At 51.1% G+C, this 22,044-nt stretch overlaps 1 protein-coding gene across 4 annotated transcripts in view; it reads right to left on the bottom strand.

Annotated features, from left to right (window-relative positions):
- The window catches only part of JAKMIP1 (janus kinase and microtubule interacting protein 1), a 182,534-nt gene extending 161,340 nt beyond the window's left edge, over positions 1-21,194 (bottom strand). For 2 of the 4 annotated variants that reach the window (XM_033213708.1, XM_033213706.1), the window contains exon 1: positions 20,858-21,194. The gene's annotated coding sequence lies outside the window, so the exon portion shown is untranslated. Of the gene's footprint in view, positions 1-15,017; positions 15,148-20,857 lie in introns of those variants that run through there. The other 2 variants (XM_033213705.1, XM_033213707.1) reach the window with 1 other exon arrangement.
- Between the last annotated feature and the right edge of the window lie 850 nt (positions 21,195-22,044).

Here is a 22,044-nt window from a genome sequence, read left to right as displayed (position 1 = left end):
CTATGTGGCTGGAGAGAGGGTGAGATTCTCATCTGAAAGCCCCAGACTCACTAACTCTAACCCCTGAATGACTGCTTAACCTCGTGGGGTCTTGGAGGGTTATTTCCTCCTACCTTCTTGCATGGTGGTTGAGAGGCTTAGAGAGGGAAACTAAAGCACCCACTCAGGTGAGTACTCAGTAAATACAACAGCCAAGAGGCTGAGTGGATGGAACAGGACAGGAAGGCTGAGCCCCAGACAGGGGGACCCTGCCGCATGCACCACCTCCTCCCTCCTCTACCTTCCTGATACCCCCACAGGCACCGGCAAGGGACAACACTGCAAAGCCACAAACCCACAGGAAACCGAGCCCGTTGCCCTGACACAAAACCACCTCCTCTGCAAAAGGTGACCCTGCTCATTGCACCAGGCAGAGAACAAGGGAAGGGAAGTGGCCCAGGAGTGGCCCAGGAGTGGCCCTGAGTCAGGCTGCATGGGTCTCTTGGGGTATCACTCCTGCCCCCAGACCAAAAGCAACAGTTAAACCAACAGCTGCCACTCAAAAGAGCCTATTCTCTGCCAGGTAGTGTGCTGGGCACACCTCATCTCAATCCATCCTCAAAGTCTCCTTGGAAAACAGGTAGCAGTAGTATCCCCATTTGACAGATAAGGAACCTGAGGCTCAAAGAGGTGAAGTCTCTTTCTTAAAATCCATAGCTTGTAAATGACAGAGTCAGGACTTGAACCCAGGTCTTTCTGAATCTAAGATCAGTTCCCAGCTGCCCAAAGAACTGTGTCTGTTTTGTTTTCTATCCCGAGGACGAGCAGCATGCCTGACATCCTCTTAAAAGCCATGCAAGAACATTTTCAGAGATAAACAGCAGGCTCCTTCCTGCACAAGCCATGGCCCTCTGAGAACAAAGCATATTGACAGAAAATTAAGTGCCACTGAATTAGCCCCAACACTTTCATAAAACAGCAGTTTCAAAATATCCCATTTCATGAAATGCTTCCAATATCATCAGAAAACCACCTACTTCAATTCCCCACCAAACACACCCACAAACACAAATAATTTCTGATAAAATTGCTACTCGTAACATATTCAGAACCCACATAAAATTCTCATCAAATAGAAATGAGAGTTGTTTATCAACATTCAAGAGAACATAATGAAGCTTCCTTTAGAACATTCTGTGCACGTGGAGTCTTCTTTCTTATTGAGATTTTCACTATAAAATTTTATCAGGTGCTGAACAGGAGAGAAACTTGGAGGTGAGGATAGGCAATGGGGACTGCTACCTGTGCTACAAGAAGAATTAAGCACCATAACAACACAGCCACCCCTGTCTCCCATCAGATAACTTACTACGATTCAACAAACATGTACCAAGTAATAACAGTCACCAAGTCATACAGTCACTGTGTAGCAGGACCTGTTCCAAACTCTCCAAATTACCTAGTATTCTGCAGCCCTGCGACACGGGTATTCTTAGTACCCTCATTTTAATGGACCAGCAGGAAGGTATGAAGTTCTTTGACCAACATGACCCAATTAGCTAGTAGGTGTAGAGGTTGTAGCAAGTGGATGTTGCAGCTAATTCAGTGATATTTAATTTTCTGTCAGCATGCTTTGTTCTCAGAGGGCCATGGCACATTGTGCAGGGAGAAGTCTAGCTGCTCGAGTCCCAAGCTGAGTATAAAAACTTTTTCAACTGCTACCTGCTGGCTCTTGGCCAACTCATTGCATCATTTTGGAATCTTCCCTTTATTAACATGCAAAGGCCCCTTAAGAAGTCCCAGCCATCAGGTCGTTTCTGTCTCTCCTCTGCTGAAATGAGTCAAGAGACTAGCAAGTAACCACACCACCAAGAATAAGAAGGGGTAGTCAGTGACTTCCAAGCAAAGGGCAACTTCTTTTTGTGGTTTCTACATCCTTTCTACACCCGCCACCCCGTGTGGGCTTGATATGTCTACATGCTGAACAGGGCACTCCTCCACAGACACCTACCAAGCACCTCCTGTGTGCACAAGGTCTTGTGAGATGTGCTGGTGGATGCAGTTCACATTTCTCAGGCTTCCTCTCAAGAAAGCAGTTCCAGAAAGGGTGGAGGGGAGGGTCGTGCTGAGACAGGAAGAGACCAGGGGCTTGAAGAGGAACAGTAATAACAGGCCTGGAGTACATAAACCAAGATGAGCTCACTACCAGGTCACTATCGGTTACCACCAGCTCAGTATGGAAGGAAGTCCTTCTCAGGTGCAGACATTTGCAGAGTCCCTCAATGTCCCAAGAGCTCCCCCCACCACTTGAGGAGCTCCTAGCCAAGCAAAGGAGACACTGTAACAAGCCCAGGTGATAACTGGGAGACCATGAGCTATGGGTGCCAGCGTGGTGAAGGAAGGGACATCCAAAGGAGGCTCTGGCAGGGGTGAAATCAGGACATGCAGATAGAGGGGCAGGGGTCAAAGAAAAGTCGATCAGCATCAGAGAGGGAGAGCAGCAGCAACGCAAGCTCCATTCATTCATTCATTCATTCAACAGCATCCTAGTGCCTGTTCCATGCCAGACCCTGTGCTCAGCCCCAAACATGACTCTCACGCAGTCCCTTCCCTCACAGAGCTCCAGCCAGTGGGGAAGAAGACTGTGAAAGGCATCAGTCACACACTGTGACCATGACTGTGACAGACAAATGTACAGGGAGGGACCCACCCTGGCCTTGGGAGGGTGGGTGATGCCCAAGGAGATGAGCCTGTGCAGACAGGAGGAGGAGGAGTCTGGGCAAGTTCAGGGAAAGCAGACGATTCCATAAGGTAAGGGATAGTCTTAAGGATTAAATGTTTATGTCCCCTCAAACTGATACATTGAAACACTATGGTGGGTAATTAGGTCATCAGGGTGAAGCCCTCATGATGAGATTAGTGACCTTATAAGAAGGGACAGGAGACTAGGCTCGGTGGCTCACACCTGTAATCCCAGCACTTTGGGAGGCCGAGGAAGGTGGATTGCTTGAGCTCAGTTCAAGACCAGCTTGGGCAACACAATGAGACCTCATCTCTACAAAAAATAAAAAAAATTAGTCAGGTGTGGTGGTGCACATTTGTAGTCCCAGCAACTTGGGAGGCTGAGGAGGGAGGATCACTTGAGCCCAGGAGCTCAAGGCTGCAATGAGCAGAGATTGCACCACTGCACTCCAGCCTGGGTAACAGAGTGAGACCCTGTCTCAAAAAACAAACAAACAAAAAAAAACAAAAAAACAAATAAACAAAAAAGAAAACAAAAAAAAAAGGAGGGGGATACAAGAGAGCTTACTTCCTGTCTCTTTCCACCATGTGAGGGCACAGCAAGAAGGCAGCTGCCTGCGAACCAGGAAGAGGGGCCTCACCATGAACCAAATTGTCTGGCACCGTGATCTCAGACTTCCAGCCTCCAGAACGCTGAGAAATAAGCTTCTGTTGTTTCAGCCCCTCTGTCTATGGTATTTCTGCTATGGCAGCCAAATGGTCTGAGACACAGGTAACAGCAGGAGCATCAGGAGATGAGGCCACGTGTGTGATAACAAGGAGTCTGTGCTTTATCCTGGGCCAGCAGGGAGCCCCTGGAGCAGTGGAGTGACAGCAAGGTGTGAATTCCAGAAACATATCACCCTTTCTAGATACAACTGTTCCTTTTCCCAGACACTCCCTGTAACTCCACAGCCATCCCAAGGAAGAAGGGAGCAGATATGACCTGGAGATGCCTAGGAAGGCACAGGTCCCTCAAGGTCTGTTCACAGAGACTTGGAGGTCAGGCCAGTGCCAGCTCCCATGGCAGCCCTTCCTCCCGCTCAGCTCAGCTCAGCCCAGCCAGTGATGGTCCTGGAGGCTCCAGGTTCCCAGGCCCCATCTTAGTAATACGAGGACTCTTGAAGGTTGAGACAGAACAAAGAGCTAAACACGATACAGGCAGATAACAATACCACAGATATCTAGACACACAGACACAGGTGCCCTGTGAAGGGGTGCTGGCTGATGTCTAAAATGGAACAGGGCCAGGTGCGGTGGCTCACATATGTAATCCCAGCACTTTGGGAGGCCGAGGCAGGCAAATCACCTGAGGTCAGGAGTTCGAGACCAGCCTGGCCAACAAGGTGAAACCCTATCTCTCCTAAAAATACAAAAATTAGCCAGGCTTGATGGTGGGCACCTGTAATCCCAGCTACTCGGGAGGCTGAGGCAGGAGAATCGCTTGAACCTGGGAGGCAGAGGTTACAGTGAGTCAAGATTGTGCCACTGCACTCCAGCCTGGGTGACAGAGCAAGACTCTGTCTCAATGAATAAATAAGTAAATAATTTTAAAAATGAAAGTAAAATGGAACAGAAACTTCAGCACTCAGGGTGCTGGGACTTGGTTTTCAAACCACCTTCCATGGAGCCCTGGTGCTCCTTGAAGATGTTTGCGGGGGCCAGGAGTCAAAGGTCTGGAGCAACAAATGCTTGACTTCTTTTTTCTAGGTGTAATAATTTTAAACTATGAAAACATCATACCAACTCAAATGGGCTGCAAACCCAATATTAACCCAGGTAGACCCCACCGCAGGGACCTGGGCTGCCAGGTGAACACTCAGCTTTGTGCAGGGCTTGGGGGACAGTCTCTCCTGTCATCTCCAATGAAATGCACTCTGAGAATGCAAGGCAAGTCACTCCCAAAAACAGAATCACAAATGCGGTATGCAAGTCATTACGACAGAATATTTTCACAACCACAACAAAGTCCATTAATACTCAAGATGCCACAACTGTTCAGACTGCAACTGTCACCCTACACTTTTCGTTCTGACAGTTGAATTCATCAGAGCAACCTCACTATCCTCATTAACTGACCTAATAACTAGTAAATGTTGTCAGTTTAAAGTCATAAGATAAATGTGAGAATAAACCATCACTTCTCTGTTTTGTATATTGGAGCAGGATGGTTGAGCTATTTAAAAATTTTATTTTTGAAAAGACTTCATTTTGCAGATGGGAAAACAAACTCAAAGAGAGGTGAGGGAATCACACGGTCCTGTGAGTACCATCCCTTCTCAATAGGCAGAAACCAGGTGCCCAGCACACAGCAGACACTCCACAAATGCCCTAGGGAAGGAAGGACCACTCCCAGGCACCACAGCCAAGAAGTGGGCAGGACTCGAACTCAGACCTCCCCACTCCCAGCCCACTTCTGGTTTTCAGACTCTGCCGCCTTCCCTCCTTTCCTAGAAATGACAATACAGCCCACACTCAGCATCACAAGGAGGGAGAGGCGGCAAGGTGACTGTGCTATAAGAGCCAGGGTGCCTTCCCTCTTCCTCAAGAAAACACTAGAAGCCAAGCACACCTGAGCGCCAGTGTGGGATGTGTGCTATATGGACGGGAAGAGCTGCCGTCTGCACTCTAGGAAACAAGGGTCTCCTGCGCTCACCTGTAGACTCAGCAAGAGAGCTGGGGTGATTGTGCCTATCGAAGGGAAGCAACCAATTGTCAATTATTTTAGAAACAGCCAAACAGATAGAACACATAACTACAGGATAAGGGGAGGGATGGTTAATACTGAGTATCAACTTGATTGGACCGAAGGATACAAAGCATTGTTCCTGAGTGTGTCTGCCAGGATCTTGCCAAAGGAGATTCACATTTGAGTCAATAGACTGGGACAGGCAGACCTGCCCTCAGTGTGGGTGGGCACCATCTAATCAGCTGCCAGCACAGCTAGAATAAAGCAGGCAGAAGTTGGAAAAAGTAGACTTGCTGAGTCTTCCGGCCTCCATCATTCTCCCGTGCTGGATGCTTCCTGCCCTCAAACATCAGACTCCAAGTTCTTCAGCTTTTGGACTTTTGGACTTCCATCAGTGGTTTGCCAGGAGTCTCAGGCCTTGGGCCACTGAGTGAAGGCTGCACTGTCGGCTTCCCCACTTTTGAGGTTTTGGGACTCAGACTGGCTTCCTTGCTCCTCAGCTTGCAGACCACCTAATGTGAGTCCTCACCTTGTGATCGTGTGAGTCAATTCTCCCAATAAGCTTCCTTTCATATATACATCTATTCTATTAGTTCTGTCCTGCTAGAGAACCCTAACTAATACAAGTGGGAACCAGCCCTGTCTGCCCTGGTTCTCAAACTGGAGAGCGTATTGGAATTGCTCTGAGGGCTTGTTAAAAGCCAGACCCTAGTTGCAGAATCCCTGATCCAGGAGATCAAGATGGGGCCAGAGGACCTGTGGTTCTGAGCTGCTCCCAGATGAGGCTGCTGCTGGCCCAGGACCTCATTTTGAGAACTGTGTCTCTGATCTGTTCATTACAAACCCTCCTGATTAAGGCTCATTAAGGCAGGTATTCTAGACAATACCTTTAACAGTCCACAGCCAAGTCTTCTATCTAAACTATTAAAACTACATTGAGAAAATATTTATAGAGTACAATTAAATATGAGACTAGTTCAGACTGGACCTTTTTAAAAATTACCTCAGTGCGGAGGTCATTTCCCAATTGTGCTGGACAGTAAGAGGGAGCAGAGGGGCACTCCATTCAGTAACGGAGAGGAAAGTGGACACGGCCAGTCACTCAACACAGTGGCTGGGTAGGGGCCACAGGAAGGAAAAAGAACAAGGTTTGGTGAGAATTACACAAGTCCCAAGAAGAGAAAGCTCCCAGCTAAAGTGAGGGGAATGGAGGAACAGCAGACAAGGCTTCCCTGGAGCTGGCCAGGGGCAGGTCAGGAGGATGGGCAGGATGCAGACTAAGGAGGCAGAGCAGGGTGGGGAAGTCCAAGGAACTTCCAGGAAAGAGGGACGATGAGCAAAAGCATGGAAGTTGGAAAAGGAGGTGGGGAGAGTCAGGGAAGTAAAGTAGTCAGTTTGCAAAGGGAAGTGAAGGGGCAAGCAGGAGTGATGGAGGATGAGACAGGAAGGGAAAAGTGGGGGCCTCTGGTGTCTGACTGGCAATAATCGAACATCAGCTATAGGCCAGGCATGGCTTGATGCCACTGACTTCTAACTTCATTGCACTGTAGTCACAGAACCTGCTTTGGTTTTTTGTTTGCTTGTTTTCTCTCCTTTTTATTTTATCGAGGTTGTATTAGGGCCTAGCATATGGTCTATCCTGGAAAATGATTCATGGGCACTGAAGAATATTTATTCTGTCATTGGTCGAGTGTTCTATAGGTTTCCTTTAGGTCTAATTGGTGTACAGTGTTGTTCAAGTTCCCTGCTCCCTTGTTGATCTCCTGTAGACTTGTTCTATCTGTTATTGAAAGCGGGTGTTGACATATCCAACTATTATTGTTGAATTATCTATTTCTCCTTTCATTTCTGTCAGGTTTTTTGTTTGCTTATTTGTTTGAGACAGTCTCTCACTCTGTCACCCAAGCTGGAGTGCAGTGATGCAATCACAGCTCACTGCAGCCTCAGCCTCCCCAGGCTCAGGTGATCCTCTCACCTCAGCCTCCTAAGTAGCTGGGACTACAGGCACACAACACCATGCCTGGCTAATTTTGCATTTTTTTTTATAGCGACAGCATCTCACCATGTTGTCCAAGCTGGTCTCAAACTCCTGGGCTCAAGCAATCTGCCCACCTAAGCCTCCCAAAATGCTAGGATTTCAGGCATGAGCCACCATGCCCAGCCCATTTCTGTCAGTTTTTGCTTCATGTATTTTGGTGCTCTCTTGTTAGGTGCAAATATGTTTATAATTGTTATATATTCCTGATGTATTGAACTTCTTGTCATTATAAAATGTTGCTCTTTAGTCACTTTTTTTGTTTTAAACTAATTTTGTCTAATATCAGTATAGCCCCTTAGTTTTCTTATGGTTGCTATTTGCATGATATATTTTTTCTCATCCTTTCACTTTCAATCTATTTGTATCCTTGAATCTAAAGTGTGTCTCCTACAGATAGTACTATGATCTGAATGTTTATGTCCCCCCAGAATTCATATGTTTCTAGTCACCAGTATGATAGCATTAGGAGGTGAGGTATTTGGCAAGTGATTAGGTCATGAGGGTGAGCCCTCATAAGTAAGATTAGTGCCCTTGTAAAAGAAACCCTAGGGAGGTAGCTCACCCCTTCCACCATGTGAAAACACAGCAAGAAGACTGCTATCTATGGGGAGGCAGACCCTCATGAGACGTTGAATCTGCCAGTGCCTTGATCTTGGACTTCCCAGCCTCTAGAACTGTGAGAAATAAATTTCTATTGTTTATAAGCTATTCAGTCTAAGGTGTTTTGTTATAGCAGCCTGAAAGGGCTAAGACAGCATATACTTGGATCATATATTTTATCCCTGACAACACCTACCTTTTGATTGGCTTATTTAACCTGTTCATCTTTAATAGTATTGATATAGTTGGACTTATGTCTTCCATTTTATTTTGTTTTCAATATGCTCATGTCCTTTTGCTCCTTTATTCTTCCATTACTGCTTTCTTTGGCACTAAATGAATCAGGCACCATGTTTGCCATGTAAGTCAGGAGCAAGGACTTCAAAGAGGTATTTCTTTTAAATTTAGATAGCAAAATTACCTTTCTGACACTGTTAAGTTTCTTAAATGGCTAATTTTCAAATCTCTCATGATTTTTCTTCATTTTGGTTCCAGTAAATGGGAGCCAATCAATCATTTATCCAATAGTCTCTGAACACCATCTACAAAAATGTCTACTACCAGCTTCCTGGGTTGGAAGATTGGAAGTCTACAGCTTGACCTTCTTACAAGGAGGCAGAATGGGGCCATTATATTTTCGAGATCCCCTTCATGACACGTGGTGACTGGAAGTGTGGAGACAGCTCAGTGCTTCAGACTAAGGTGGGAAGGGATGGTCAGGATTCATAACAGAGTCCACAATGATAGTGTTTTCAAATGCCGTGGCATTGTTCTCACAGACACCTGCTCACCTCTGTTCAGGAGGCTCTGATAAGCAGAGGTCCTTTCCACACTTGCCACGATAAGCAGATTAAGACACCACCCCAAACTGTTCAGCCCACATCCCTACCCAAGAGTGACTTAACACACCCCACTTAACACACCTTGCCACTTGACCTCTTAGCATACCCCCAAAGCCCTCTGCTCACTAACAATGATAAAGGGAAGCTACAATCCAGGAGCAAATGAATCGTCAAATTCCAAATGAACAACTTATTAATTTGGGGCACCTGAGGGCACCAGCATCCCTCCCCCATCTTCTGGCTAGAGCACTCCAATTTCTAATATCCTATCCAGCAATAAGACTTGTTTGTGTCTTCAGTCGGAAGTGTCTTGCATTGGTTTTTAACCATCCATATAGAAAAATCCAGGGCTCTACAATGCACAGGCTCTCACAGACTCGGTTCATCCTGGGTGCCTATGGTACTTGCTGGGAGAGATAGATCATGTCAGGAAAGCACCCATCTGCCCAGTGGTTTAAGTAGATTAGGCACAATGTGGGGGCATCCAGGCCCTTTTTCAAAAGAAGATATCTGGTTTGCAAAAAGAACCTCGTCAAGCCCCGAGCCTGGAAGGCTCCAAGACTTGCTGCAGAAATCCAATTACCGCTGGGCATAATGAGCTCACTCACCCAGCGCCCTGGCCCGACAACGCAGCCCTGCCAACATCCAGAAAGAAGGTTTGTCTTCCAAAGTGCATTCGGAGGGTATGGCTTGGGAGAAAGAGAAAAACCAGGCTAATGGAATAAGAAATGTGACCTTCCGGGAACACAGGCACATGGCTTGTTTCTGAAGAACAGCCTTCTAACATTTTTCTGCTGCCATAAACTAAAAGCAGGCTGCACCATAAGGCAGCGAAATCCCAGTCTGAGGAGGGAGAGGGAAACTTTGAGTTTTACAGAACCTTCGTAAATGTCATCTCTGGACTGATAAAACAATCTGGGGTATTCCCATCCCAAGCATTATAGTATCTGAGGCTCAAACAATTGACTGTCACTAGAGGTGGCTTCTGCAGAGAACAGAGTGATGTTTTTTTAAGCGCAGAGTGGACTTGATGCAAGCAATAGAGAGAACATACTGTGCTCCTGCTAAGGTCCCTCCCAACACTGACATTATGGGAATCTGAGACTAAAAGCCAAAAATCTATTAACCACCTACTCTGCACCTTGCCCTGGCCAGGCTCTGGGAGTTCCAGTGTGAATCAGAAAGCATTCCTACCCTCATAGAGCCCTCTGTCTAGCGGAGGAGTCAGACAAGTCACTGGCAGCTGCAACACACTGTGGCCAGGGCAGAGGGTGGCGTGGGGCAGTGAGGGCCCTGGGGTTATACCTGGCCCAGTCTGGGGATGGAGTTTTCTGGAGGAAGGCGCATGATGGATCTTAAGCACAAGTGGATGGGGCTGGGGGAGGTGAACAGGCAGATCCATCAAAGGGAACAGCGTGTGCAAAGGCCTGGCTCAGTCGAGAGCAGCCGGGGGACTGTGTAGCTGGACACGGGCTCTGCTGCAGGCATGGCAGGAGAGGGAGGCAGGGTGGGCCATGCCCCACTGGCAAAATCAGAGGAGAGAAGGAAGCCCCATTAGTCCATTCCCCTGCCCCTGGGCCTGTCTGAATCCAGCCTCAATGACTTCATTCACTCAATCCTCATTTGTAGAGTAAGTAAGTGGGTCTCTCCCCACTCCTGGGGCCCAAGAAGGGTGGAGGAAGTGGCACCCGAGGAGCAGTGCTCAGGAGAGGGCCATGGTTCAGGGGAGAAATGGCGGGAGTTGAACTGGGAGCAGACCATGGGGGGCTGCAATGCCAGGCTAAATTTACAACATGATGTTACAGGCTGCATATAGATCCTAAGATGGTTACTATAGTGAAGCAGATTAACATATCTCTGTCTAACATAGTTACACATTTTGTGTTGCAAGAGCAGCTAAAATCTACTTATTCAACAAAAATCCCCAATAAATGCAATTGTATTAACAAAGTTCCCATGTTGCACTTTTCCTCTCTAGACTTGCTCATCCTACACTCTTTCCATAAGTGAACAGCACCGTTAGGAGTAGCCAGAGCTAGGTTGAACCCACCACTGCCATTTCCACCTGTGCAAGCTCAGACAAGTCACTCGTTCCCCAGCAATGAGGTGGTGGAGGTCCAAGGAGAGGGCTGGGAGGAAGGTCCACTGCCATCCTCGATAATCACCTGGGGCTCTTCCTGCTGACTTGTGGGCACACCCCGCCTCCCGCCCCCAACCCCAGCAGGCAGCATAATGCCAGGCACCTGAGGGCAGGTGTGCACAAGGAAAGTAAGGATGACAGTATTAGCTCACCCCTACAAATCTCAGGACAAAGTTGCCCCCAGGCATCTCTCCACATGGAGCAAGCACACACACCCAGTGACAGGGATGGGGTGATACCCCAGAATACCGGAGCTCCCAGGGTGATGTGACATGTCTCCCTCGTGGCTCCTGGCTGAGTTGGGAATTCAGCTCATAGTCCCCTCCTAGGCCTGACAGAAAGCAGTGGAGATGGGGTCCAGAGCACAGGGGATTCATCAAACAAGACAGCAGGCAGCCTGCACCACATCCTGAGAATCAGCCACCCTTGGCCATCAGAGCTGGTGTGGGGCAGTTCCAGGATGGGGACAAACAGCAGCTTCACCCACACTAGGGGATGCAGGGACTGCAGAAGATGAACATGAGGTTGCAAACTCTTAAATCCTCGTGCAATGAGTATTGCAAAAGGCTTACACAGGCAAGAGCCACTGAGTGGCCAAGAGGCAATAGAGTGGCCCAACCCTCTTGGGCCATACCAAAGTCATGGGCTTGACTGCCAGTGAGTGACAGCCCAGTGTGCGTCAGGCTCCAGACTCCAGACAGCTCTACCCCTGCGCTCCTCACCAGGCCTTCCCGAGGGCTCACAGCCAGAGACGGAGCTCCCACCACCCGTGTGACTATCCCCTGCATCTCCCTCCTGAGGCCCTCAGAGAACTCGTCACGGGCCTTAGTGGCTGGGTCAGCCTCTGTATTTCAACTGTGGAGGCTATGGGTCTCCCCTCCCCCAGAACGTAAGCTGCTGTGGGCAGAGACCCTGCCACCCCCTGTCCTAATGGGGCACCAGATCCTAGCAGGGCACAAGGTGGCCCTCAAAGGTGCATTGTCATTGTTTGTCATCCAGCTGAGCTTCTTATTTACAGAGGAGGAAACTGAAGCACAAAAACCATTTCATTAACTTGCCTGAGGTCACAGACCTCATAGAAGGCAGAGCTGGAGGTTGAGCCCCGTAGGCCTGAGCCTGGACCCTGCCCTCTGGAGCTTACAGCTACAGCAGCAAGGCCCAGTGGAATACAACATGCATGCCATGTGTAATTTCACAGTTTTAGTAGCCACATTTTAAAAAGTAAAAAGAAGATGAAATTAATAATACATTTCATTTAGCCCAATATACACAAAATAGCATCATTTTGAAGTGAAATTCATGTGAAAATTATTACTAAGATATTTTATATTCCGTGTTTTTGATACATCTTCAAGCCCAGGAGTGCATTTTACTTATTTATTTATTTAGTTAGTTAGTTATTATTTAGTTATTTATTTTGAGACGGAGTTTCGCTCTTGTCACCCAGACTGGAGTGCAGTGGTGCAATCTTGGCTCACTACAACCTCTGCCTCCCGGGTTTGAGCTATTCTCCTGCCTCAGCCTCCCGAGTAGCTGAGATTACAGGCGTCTGCCACCACACTCAGCTAATTTTTGTATTTTTGGTAGAGACGGGGTTTTGCCATGTTGGCCAGGCTACTCTTGAACTCCTGACCTCAGGTGACCACCCTCCTCAGCCTCCCAAAGTGCTGGGATTACAGGCGTGAGCCACCGCATCTGGCCAGGGTGTATTTTTCACTCACAGTCCATCTCAGTCCACAGGAACCACACTGCAGTGCTCAATAGCCCCTAACGGCAAGTGGCTACTGGAATAGGACAGCTCAGCTCCAGGAGGTCCCCTGGTGGCCTCAGAGCAAGCGTAAGAGTCACCTGGCATTAGAAAACTCATTGACAATCACAATGACCATGACTTCCACAAGTAACACCAGCAGCAGCGCCGGCTGACAAACACCTACTACACACAGACGCCACTGAGCCTGTTTTGGTTTTGGTCTACATCCAAAACCAACCCCAAGAGATAGGGACATTCTCTTTATTTCACAAAAGAAGGAAGTGAAGCTCAGAAAGATAAAGGAGCAAGCACTCAATCACAGAGCTAGCAGGAATTCAGAAATTAAGTCAGTAGCAGTGATTACTGATTGAACACCTGCTCTGTGCCAATGTCCAAGGCTGACAGAGGAGGGGAAACCCCACAGGCAGGGTTCCTGCCGTCATAGTGCTTGATTCTAGCTTCTGGGGAGGGGAAATGACAATAAAACCATTTCAGATCATGATGATTCTCAAAAGCAAACAGGGTACTGATGGGGACAAGGGGCACAGCCACTATCTGGGACAGTCAAAAACCTCCCCAAGGAGGAGAAATTTAGGCTGAGACATTGTGGTGGTTAATATTGAGTGTCAACTTGATTGGTGAAAGATGCAAAGTATTGTTCCTGGGTGTGTCTGGGAGGGTGTTCCCAAAAGAGATTAACATTTGAGTCAGTGGGCTGGGAAAGGCAGACCCACCCTCAGTCTGGGTGGACACCATCTAACCAACTGCCGGCATGGCTAGAATAAAGCAGGCAGGAGGAGATGGAAGAGCAGACTTGCTGAGTCTTCCGGCCCCATCTTTCTCCCGTGCTGGATGCTTCCTGCCCTCGGACATCAGACTCCAAGTTGGTCAGCTTCTGGACTCTTGGACCTACACCAGTGGTTTGCCAGGGCTCTCGGGCCTTTGGCCACAGGCTGAAGGCTGTGCTGCTGGCTTCCGTACTTTTGAGGTTTTGAGACCCAGACTGATCTGCCACTGGTTTCCTTGCTTCTCAACTTGCAGACGACCTATTTTGGGACTTTACCTTGTGATTGGTAAGTCAATTCTCCTTAATAAAATCCCTTGCATATACACGTATATCCAATTAGTTCTGTCCCTCTAGAGAACCCTGCGTAATACAGACATGAGGGATGAAAAGAAGCCAGTCTGGGCCAGAGCAGGGATGAACATTCCAGGCAGCAAGCAGCTCACACAAGCGCTCTGAGCAGCAAGAATCCAGCATGTTCCAGAAACCAAAAGAAAGGCGGCCAGGGCTCCCTGCGCTGTGCCAGCTGCCTCTCTGGGGCACTCGGATGGCCCCTACATTGTCCCTCCTGCCTCGGGGCGCTCCCACGCTCTTGCTTGGAAAATGAGGAGCCAACAAACCATTCTGCAGGTTTCAAGGACAAGTCAAGGCTGGGAGCCCCCAGCACAGTGCTCATCACAAGGGACTGAACTGATGCATTAATGAGCAGGGGAGGAGAGGGTGGAAAAGCCTGCAGAACAGGACCCGGGCAGCCACAGCCCTGGGAAGAAAATGTTGGCACCCTAAGCACTGCTTCCAACACCAGCCACAAAGGTGAGAACCCCAATGTCCATCCACAGATGAATGGACAATTGTGTTATAGTCACACCATGGAATACTACTCAGCCATAAAGAGGAAGGAAGCACCGACACTCGCTACAACAGGGGTGAACCTTGAAAATATCAGACTAAGTGAAAGAAGTCAGCCACAAAAAGCCACATACGATCTGCTCTTGAAATATCCAGCACAGGCAAATCCAAGGAGACAGAGGGCAGATGGATGAGTGCCCGGGCTGGGAGAGGGGAAGTGAGGATTGACTGCTCATGGACACAGGGTTTTGTTCGGGAGTGAGGAAATTGTTTTGCAACTAGATCAAGGTGATAGTTGCACAACATTGTGAATGTAGTAAATGCCACTGAATTGTATAATTGAAGACGGTTAATTTAGAGTGATTGAATTTCACCTCAATTTTTTTAAGAAAAAGAAGGGGAAAAAGAACTGCTTTAATGGAAAGCACAGGTTATGATCTCATCCAATACATTCCCGTGTCAGAACAAGCAGAGAGGGTCGACCAGCCACCAGATGCAACAGGATAGGGTGGGAGAAGACAGGAGACAGAAGCCCCAAGGGTAAAAGAAGCAGAAAGCTACTTACCAGCTCACTCCTTGCCTCCACTGTCAACTCCTCACAGTCCTCACCGGAAGGACACCCACTCTGTGGTGATGCGTCCCACCCCCTCCAGCGCTGAGGAGGGACCCAGGGCCAGTCCAGGCTCCTGACTCAAAATGCAGCCAAAGGAGAAGCTCAGAGGCCAGCACACCGAGCCAGAGCCTCCCTCTGACCTGGCAGGCATAAGGGTATTTCTGCCACAATGAGCACCCGCTGGCAGTCCCTGGCTGGTGCACACAGAACGCCTTTCATTCCTTAAAGTGGCCCTTCAGCCAGTCTCAGCCATGGTGGGAGACAGGACAACAGCAGCCTGTACCCGGGTCCTCCCATGGGAGACAGGACAGCAGCAGCCTGTACCTGGGTCCTCCCATGGGAGACAGGACAGCAGGCAGGCTGTACCCAGGTCCTCCCAGGCCCGTTGGGAGTTTTAGGATATGCAGTGGGTCCTGAGGATGTTTGCAGGTCCTGGAAAAGATAAAGGGGCCCCCTCAGACCACACAGAGGGGAACGGGCTGACCTAACACAAGAGGGTGGTGGTGCCCAACAAAGGGAGCAGCCACTGCAGCTGCTGTCCACTGCGTGATGCTAGACGAGGCCTTTCACCTCCGTTCCTTAGTCTCATCCTCACAACCGAGGGATGTGCAGGGACCAGATTGGGGTGATCCCCATTTCCCAAATGAGGATCCTGAGTGCAGAGGGTTCAGGGGGCTGCAGACAGTAGCACAAGATTAGCTGGTAAATGGCAGAGCCAGTGCTCAAACCCAAGTCTGATGTCAAAGCCTTCTCTGCTAAATTATGATGCCACTTACATTTGTTTTATTCCACAAAACTCCCATAAGACAGCACAGGGCATCAGTGAAGAATGTGGGCTGCAGGTGAGGATGATAGAGAGTTCCAGAGGTGGATGGTAGCACTGGTTGCTCAACAGTCTGGATGTGCTTCATGCCACTGAATTGCACACTTAGAAATGGTTAATATATCAGCCATGATGAAATATTTTGATATATTTAGTATATTAACCATGATAAAAATATTTTTTAAAATGATCAGGTGCTAGCCCATCAAGGAATTGTCAACAAATTTTTGAAAATAGATACCACGCATACCACATTCTCTAAACATGATAAAATTAAATTAGAAGCTAATAAAAATATAAATCTCCCTGCCCCGTCTCCTCCCCTCAAAAAAGAACATGGGTTTCTTGGCTTCAAATCCCTGCTCTGGAACATACTCGCTTTATCATCCCTGGCGAGCTTCGGAGCCCCTCTGTGCCCATCTATAAAATAGAAATGCAGGTGCGTGCCTCCCTCTGGGACTGAATGGGTTCAGTCAGACCAGGGACAGCACAGAACAGTGGGAGGCAAACTCTTCCTGGAAAAAGCCAGGGAGTAAATGTCTTTGGCTTCACAGATGTCTCCCCCAGCTGCTCAGTTCTGCCAGTCTGGCACAAATGCAGCCACAGACCATACATACACAAATGGGCGTGGCTGTGTTCTAATAAAACTTTATTTACAAAAGCCCCTGGCATAGATCCTGGCACTTGCTAAGTGCCATTCACATGTTAACTGTTATAATGAAGAAAAACAGTATTTCTGTCAATTCACCTCTGCAGACTTATGAAAGGCATAATACTTCTCATTGCGGTTCTGAAAACCAATACTAACATCAAAGGCAGGAGGGAGCCCCCGGCCCCACTGGGGAGCTGCCCCTCCCAGACTTTGAGCTGCCCCTAGGTGCTTTCCCCATGGGCCCTTTCTCCTCTACTTTCCAGTATGGGGGTGGTGCAAAAGTAATGGCAAAAACCACGATTATTTTTGCACCAACCTATAATAATGACCTCTGTGGCCACTCCCTGCAAGCACGCCTGCTTCTCACGTCCTATGGGAGGGGTTCCTAACCCAGCCGTTCACCGCATGAGACCCCCAGAGCTCCTTCCCTGTCCCTGCCCCTCCCTGCTGATCCATGACCCCTGTACTGTCCACCTGGCCTCAGAAAAGCATGAGCAAAGAAAACATTTTCTGAAGGCATCCAGGGCTACAGTCAGGATGCTGTGGTCCCACCAGTGGCCAGGCCTGGGTCACTGTCTGAGTCTCCGTTTACAGCAACACCAATGGCCACTATGGACATGACAGTGATGTGCTTCCATTAAAAGCGCCAAGAAGGGGCCAGGGGCAGTAGCTCATGCCTATAATCCCAGCACTTTGGGAGGCTAAGGTGGGCAAATCACCTGAGGTGAGGTCAGGAGTTTGAGACCAGCCTGCTCAACATTGTGAAACCCCGTCTCTACTAAAAATACAAAAAAATTAGCAGGGCCTGGTGGCAGGTGCCTGTAGTCCCAACTACTTGGGAGGCTGAGACAGGAGAATCGCTTAAATCCACGAGGCAGATGTTGCAGTGAGCCGAGATTGTACCACTGCACTCCAGCCTGGGCAACAAGAAAGAAACTGTCACACACACACAAAAAAAAAGCACCAAGAAGACTTTCTGATCTATTTCTCATGCCATCCCTGTTGGAAGGTCGTTTTCCATCACAGGGGTCAGTGTGCTCCATGGGGCAACATCTGAGGCCTGGAGTCAGGGAGCCCCACTGCTGAGTCCCCTGGTGTCCTGAGACTCGGCTCCCTCTCCGGTGTTCACGTAGACCTCACCCTGTGTGGTGCCATGCAGCAAAGATGAGATAACCCAAGGCAGAAGCGGGAGGTTAAGTGACGATATTTCCTTATGTGGCCCTCATTCCCCTTATCCAGACAAAGAAAGTGAGTACAGGGGCTAAGTGACTTGCCCAGTGTCACACTGTCAGTAGGGTGGGAGCTGGTCCTCAACACAGTTCCACTGATCTAGCCTGGTCCTTCATACCGCTCAGCCCACCACAACGGTGGCCACTGCTCTGATCATTAGCTTCGTTGTTAGCTAAAGAAGGACCCCAAATGTGGGTATGGGAGTTTGCTCTGTGACAAGGCTAAATGAATAAATATTCTCATAGCTTCTTCACCATTGTCATCCCTCATAAAGCTGCTACCTTTGCTCAGGGACCACACCTCTGATCCCCACATCAACTTAGCCAAAGAGATACCACTGCCCCCTTTTATACAGGAAACGGAGGCTCAGAGAGGTTAATCCTCTTACCCAAGATCACACAAGGATAAGGGATAAAGTACAGGCGAGTCCAACTTCAGAAGCCCTGCAGGTTGAGAAGTGACTCAGGAGAACTGGGACAAACCGCAGTCATCCTCAGACTCCCCAAGGGAAGCCCCCATTTAGTTAGAAAGCCCAGCAGGGAGGCACTTGCCCAATCCCAGCTAAGTGAGGCAGGGCCTGAATGGGAACCCTGGCAGTCTGGCTCAGAGCCTGAAGAGATGCAAGGTTCTACCCTGGAGGAGTTAAACAGATAGCCACAGCCTGCAGTGGCAATCGCTGCTGCCTTATGGACTAGAAATTGTTCCCTCTGCCACTTGTCCCACAGCCCAATCCACCCTTACACACCAAGAGAGTGGGGCTACAGTCCTGCCACTTCCTCAGGCTGCCTTCCTGGCCGGGCCAAGGCAGGGGCCTGTCCCCCTCTCTCCCTGCACATGGCTCTCTGACAGCACGGGCAGTGTCTGTGTGGTCACCTCCCTAGGAAAACAGAGCCCTCAGCAAAGTGGGACCATCTCTCAGGTGACCTCACTGTGTTCCGTATCCCCAGTCTCTAGTGGGCAAGATCTGCTTAAGGAAAAACTACACAAACAAATATCACACTGGACGTGTATGAAAAGTTCTGAGAACACAATGAGAGAACCACACAATCTTTCCAGTAGAGTCTGGGAAAATCACAGTGATGGAACCTGAGAGCTGGACTTTAACATGAATCGTTCTCCAGATACACAAGGGAGGGAAGCATTGTTTTAGAGAGGGGGGTGAAAAAAAAGCACGTGGGGAAAAACCCAAGTGTGAAGACATGTCTACACAACACAGAGGCAGCAGGCGTGGCCGAGACATCGTGGCAGGGAGAGGGGAGAGATGGGCCAGGGAAGTCAGGACGGGAGGAACTGGTGAGGTCGTGGGCGCAGTGGGAGTCATAGGTGGTTTGTGAAGGAGGAAAATGCCAGTCATCTCATGCATTGGGTCCACACTGTGATCCTTTGGGAGCGGCTTACTGCAAAAAGACTCCAGGTAAGAATTACCCCAGACTCCGGAGCGGAGATGTTCAGCATTACAAACCCGTACATATCTCAACAACAAAAATCTTGCAACAAGCCACAAGCCTCCACTGTGCGCGGCAACATCAGTCTCTGCAGACCCGCAGATCTCCAGGAGGGTGACAGTGCCCTGCTAGGAAAGGATCCTAATCCCCCCACTCCATCCTCGAATGTGTCCCTCCTCCTTGCTCATCCCAGCTATTGGAGCCACCACCCACAAGCCCAGGGTGCTAGAGGAAGGGCCAACTCCTCCCATGGCCTCGCCCTCCACACCAGCGGGTTGCTTTGACTTAGGGGAGATGTCCCTGCTATGCCCAACATTCACTGTGGGTGGAGCCCTGGGAGAGGGGCTGAGGCTGCCCCTGCCCTCCTCCCCACCTCCTCCTCTGCTCTGGAAGGCAGAGGCCATCAGATGGTAACAGCATCCTGGGACAGCTCCGCGGTCCAGGAAAGCTCAGGAGGGGCAAGGGGATCTCCCTGACCTTGGTCTACAAGGAGCTGGCCAGCTGAAGTTAGGGCGTTCCCGGAGAGAGCACAACACGGGCAAAGGCCAAGGACAAGTGTGCCTGCGAGTGTGCGCAGATGGGGCGAGCGGTGGAGGAGGGCTGGCGGTTAGATACATCATCGCTGGAGCTCAGAGAGCCGGGCAGAGGCTGGCGGAGAGCCGAGGCTGGCCCAGCCTTCAGGAGACCGGCGAGCTGGGGTGTGTGGGAGAGGGATGCTTCTAAGGCGAAAAGAAGCGCCAGCCTCGTAAGCGGCCTCTATCTGGGCTGCCCTGGCCGGATCCTCAGGAGCCCACAGCAGGGGGGATGGAGCGAAGGACCGAGAAGCTGGGAGACGAGGCCGCCGCGCACTGACGCAGGCCAGCGAGGCCGCTGGCCCCGACGCAGGGCGCCCGGCAAGGTGTCTGGCACCACCGGAGTCAATCCTTGCGCGCCATCTCCGAGGCCAGTGCGCCCAGGGCGCGCCGGGCCGGCAGGAGGGTGGGTGCCAGCCTTTCTTCCCATCTCTCCAGCCTCCTCCCCGGCGCCCACGTGGGCGGAGCAGCGCGAGGGTGTGCGTGGCAGGGGCCGCGGCGGCGTGTGCCGTGCGTGGGGTGGGGTGCAGGCTGGGCGGCCTCGCCCGCTGGCCCCCCGCCGCCGGGGCGCGGCCCCCAGCTCTTTGCCACCTGGGCGGGGATCTGGGAGACTGCGACCTACCCTGCGGAAGACACGGAGGGGACCGGCCGGCCACACCCCCCGCGCCACTCCGGCAGGCACCGGGTGGGTCCCCCCTCCCGCTCCTTGGCTTGGGGGCGGAATCCGGAGAGGAGTGGAAATAGGGGTGGCGTGAAGGAGAGCTGGGGGCTGGGGGCGGAACGGGAGGGGGTGTTGGGGGAAGCGACGCAGCGGCTGGGAGATTTTGCAAGGGGGTCTGAAGAGGAGTGGGGGATGGGTACGGAAGGGTGGGGGAACACTGAGGTGGGATGCGAGAGTGGAAGGGGGACCCGAAGGGGGCGCGATGACCGGAGGACGGGGAGATGGACGATGGGGCGGGGCGGCACCGGTCGCCGCGTCCCTCGCCGCCGGGTCCGCCCCTCGGTCGCCGGGTCCACGGGTTCTCTCTGGCCTGCGCGCGCCTCCCGCCCCCCGGCGCACCTGTACCCACCTGCTCGGCGCTCAGGCCCGAGCCGGGCAGCAGCAGCGGGCGTAGCGAGCGCAGCCCCGCGCCGCATCCTCCGGCCGCCCCCTCCCCGCTGCGCGCTTACGCCGGTGTCGCCGCCGCCACCGCCTTAAAAAGGACAAAACGGAACAGAAAATGAATGCATGCACAAAAAATCGTAAAAAGCAATTGAGGAGGATGGCAGTCGCGCGCGCGGCTCGGCGGGGCGGGAGTCGAGAGGCCGCGGCACTGGTGGCCGCGATAGGGGCAGGCGGCCGGCGCGTGCCGCACGCGGGTGGCTGCAGCTCCCTTGGCCGCCGGCGCCCGGCTCCGGCACGGCCCCGCCCCTCCCTGGGGAGCCCGTCCGATTGGTCCGTCTTCCTGCCAGTCAGGCAGTAGGGCGAGGAGCCCGCCCCGCCCCGCCCCCGCCCCGGGCAGACTCTGGTAGAGCTTCTGCCGCCGCGAGAGGGGGCGCGGAGCTGCCGGAGCGTGCGCACTAGGCCAGCGACCGGCCCGGGCAGGGCTGGGGTCCCGGCGCTGAGCGCCCTCGGCCGCGCCGGGCACCCTGGCGCCTCGCTGAGTCGGAGCAACCCCCGGGAGGAGCTTTCAGGCTCTGGTCAAGGCTCGGGTATCCCTGCCCTCGGGGGCTCGAGCCTGGCGTGGAGCTCGCAGGTAAAGCGGGGCTGGGGCCGTCCTGGCCGTCAGTAGTCAGGAAGACGCAGCGACCCCGGAGATCCATGTCCCCCTCTGTACGGATGAGAGATCTGAAGGTCAGAGGTTAAAGCGCACGCTAAAGTCGGCAGAGCCAGCAAGGGTCAGAACTGGACGTATGCCAGCCTAGGGAGCTTCCCCCACCAGCCCAGGCTGCCCCCAGCAAAGCCACATCACCAGGTCATAGCCAAATGAACGATGTGCTATCGAGCCGAGACTTGGGAGGGGCAGGACTCAGCTGGGCAAACACTCATTCATTCAGTGTCATTAGACAAATATTTATTGAGCAGCTACTGTGTGCCAGGCAGTCAAGAAGATGTGGGGACACCACAGTGAACAGCAGAGAGGAAGAGGCGCCCACCAGAGCTTACTTTCTAGCAAGGAGAAGGGAGGGAAGAGCACCCACCAAAGGGAGCAGCATGGGGGAACACCTGACTGCAGGGCCACTGTTTAAGAATCTGATAAAAGTGTCTGGGCCACAG

Source organism: Trachypithecus francoisi, unplaced genomic scaffold (genome assembly GCF_009764315.1).
Source record: "Trachypithecus francoisi isolate TF-2019V2 unplaced genomic scaffold, Tfra_2.0 Lachesis_group1, whole genome shotgun sequence".
Taxonomy (NCBI): Eukaryota; Metazoa; Chordata; class Mammalia; order Primates; family Cercopithecidae; genus Trachypithecus; species Trachypithecus francoisi.
The sequence above is the reverse complement of the archived record's forward strand: the minus strand, read 5'-3'. Positions and strand labels throughout refer to the sequence as shown.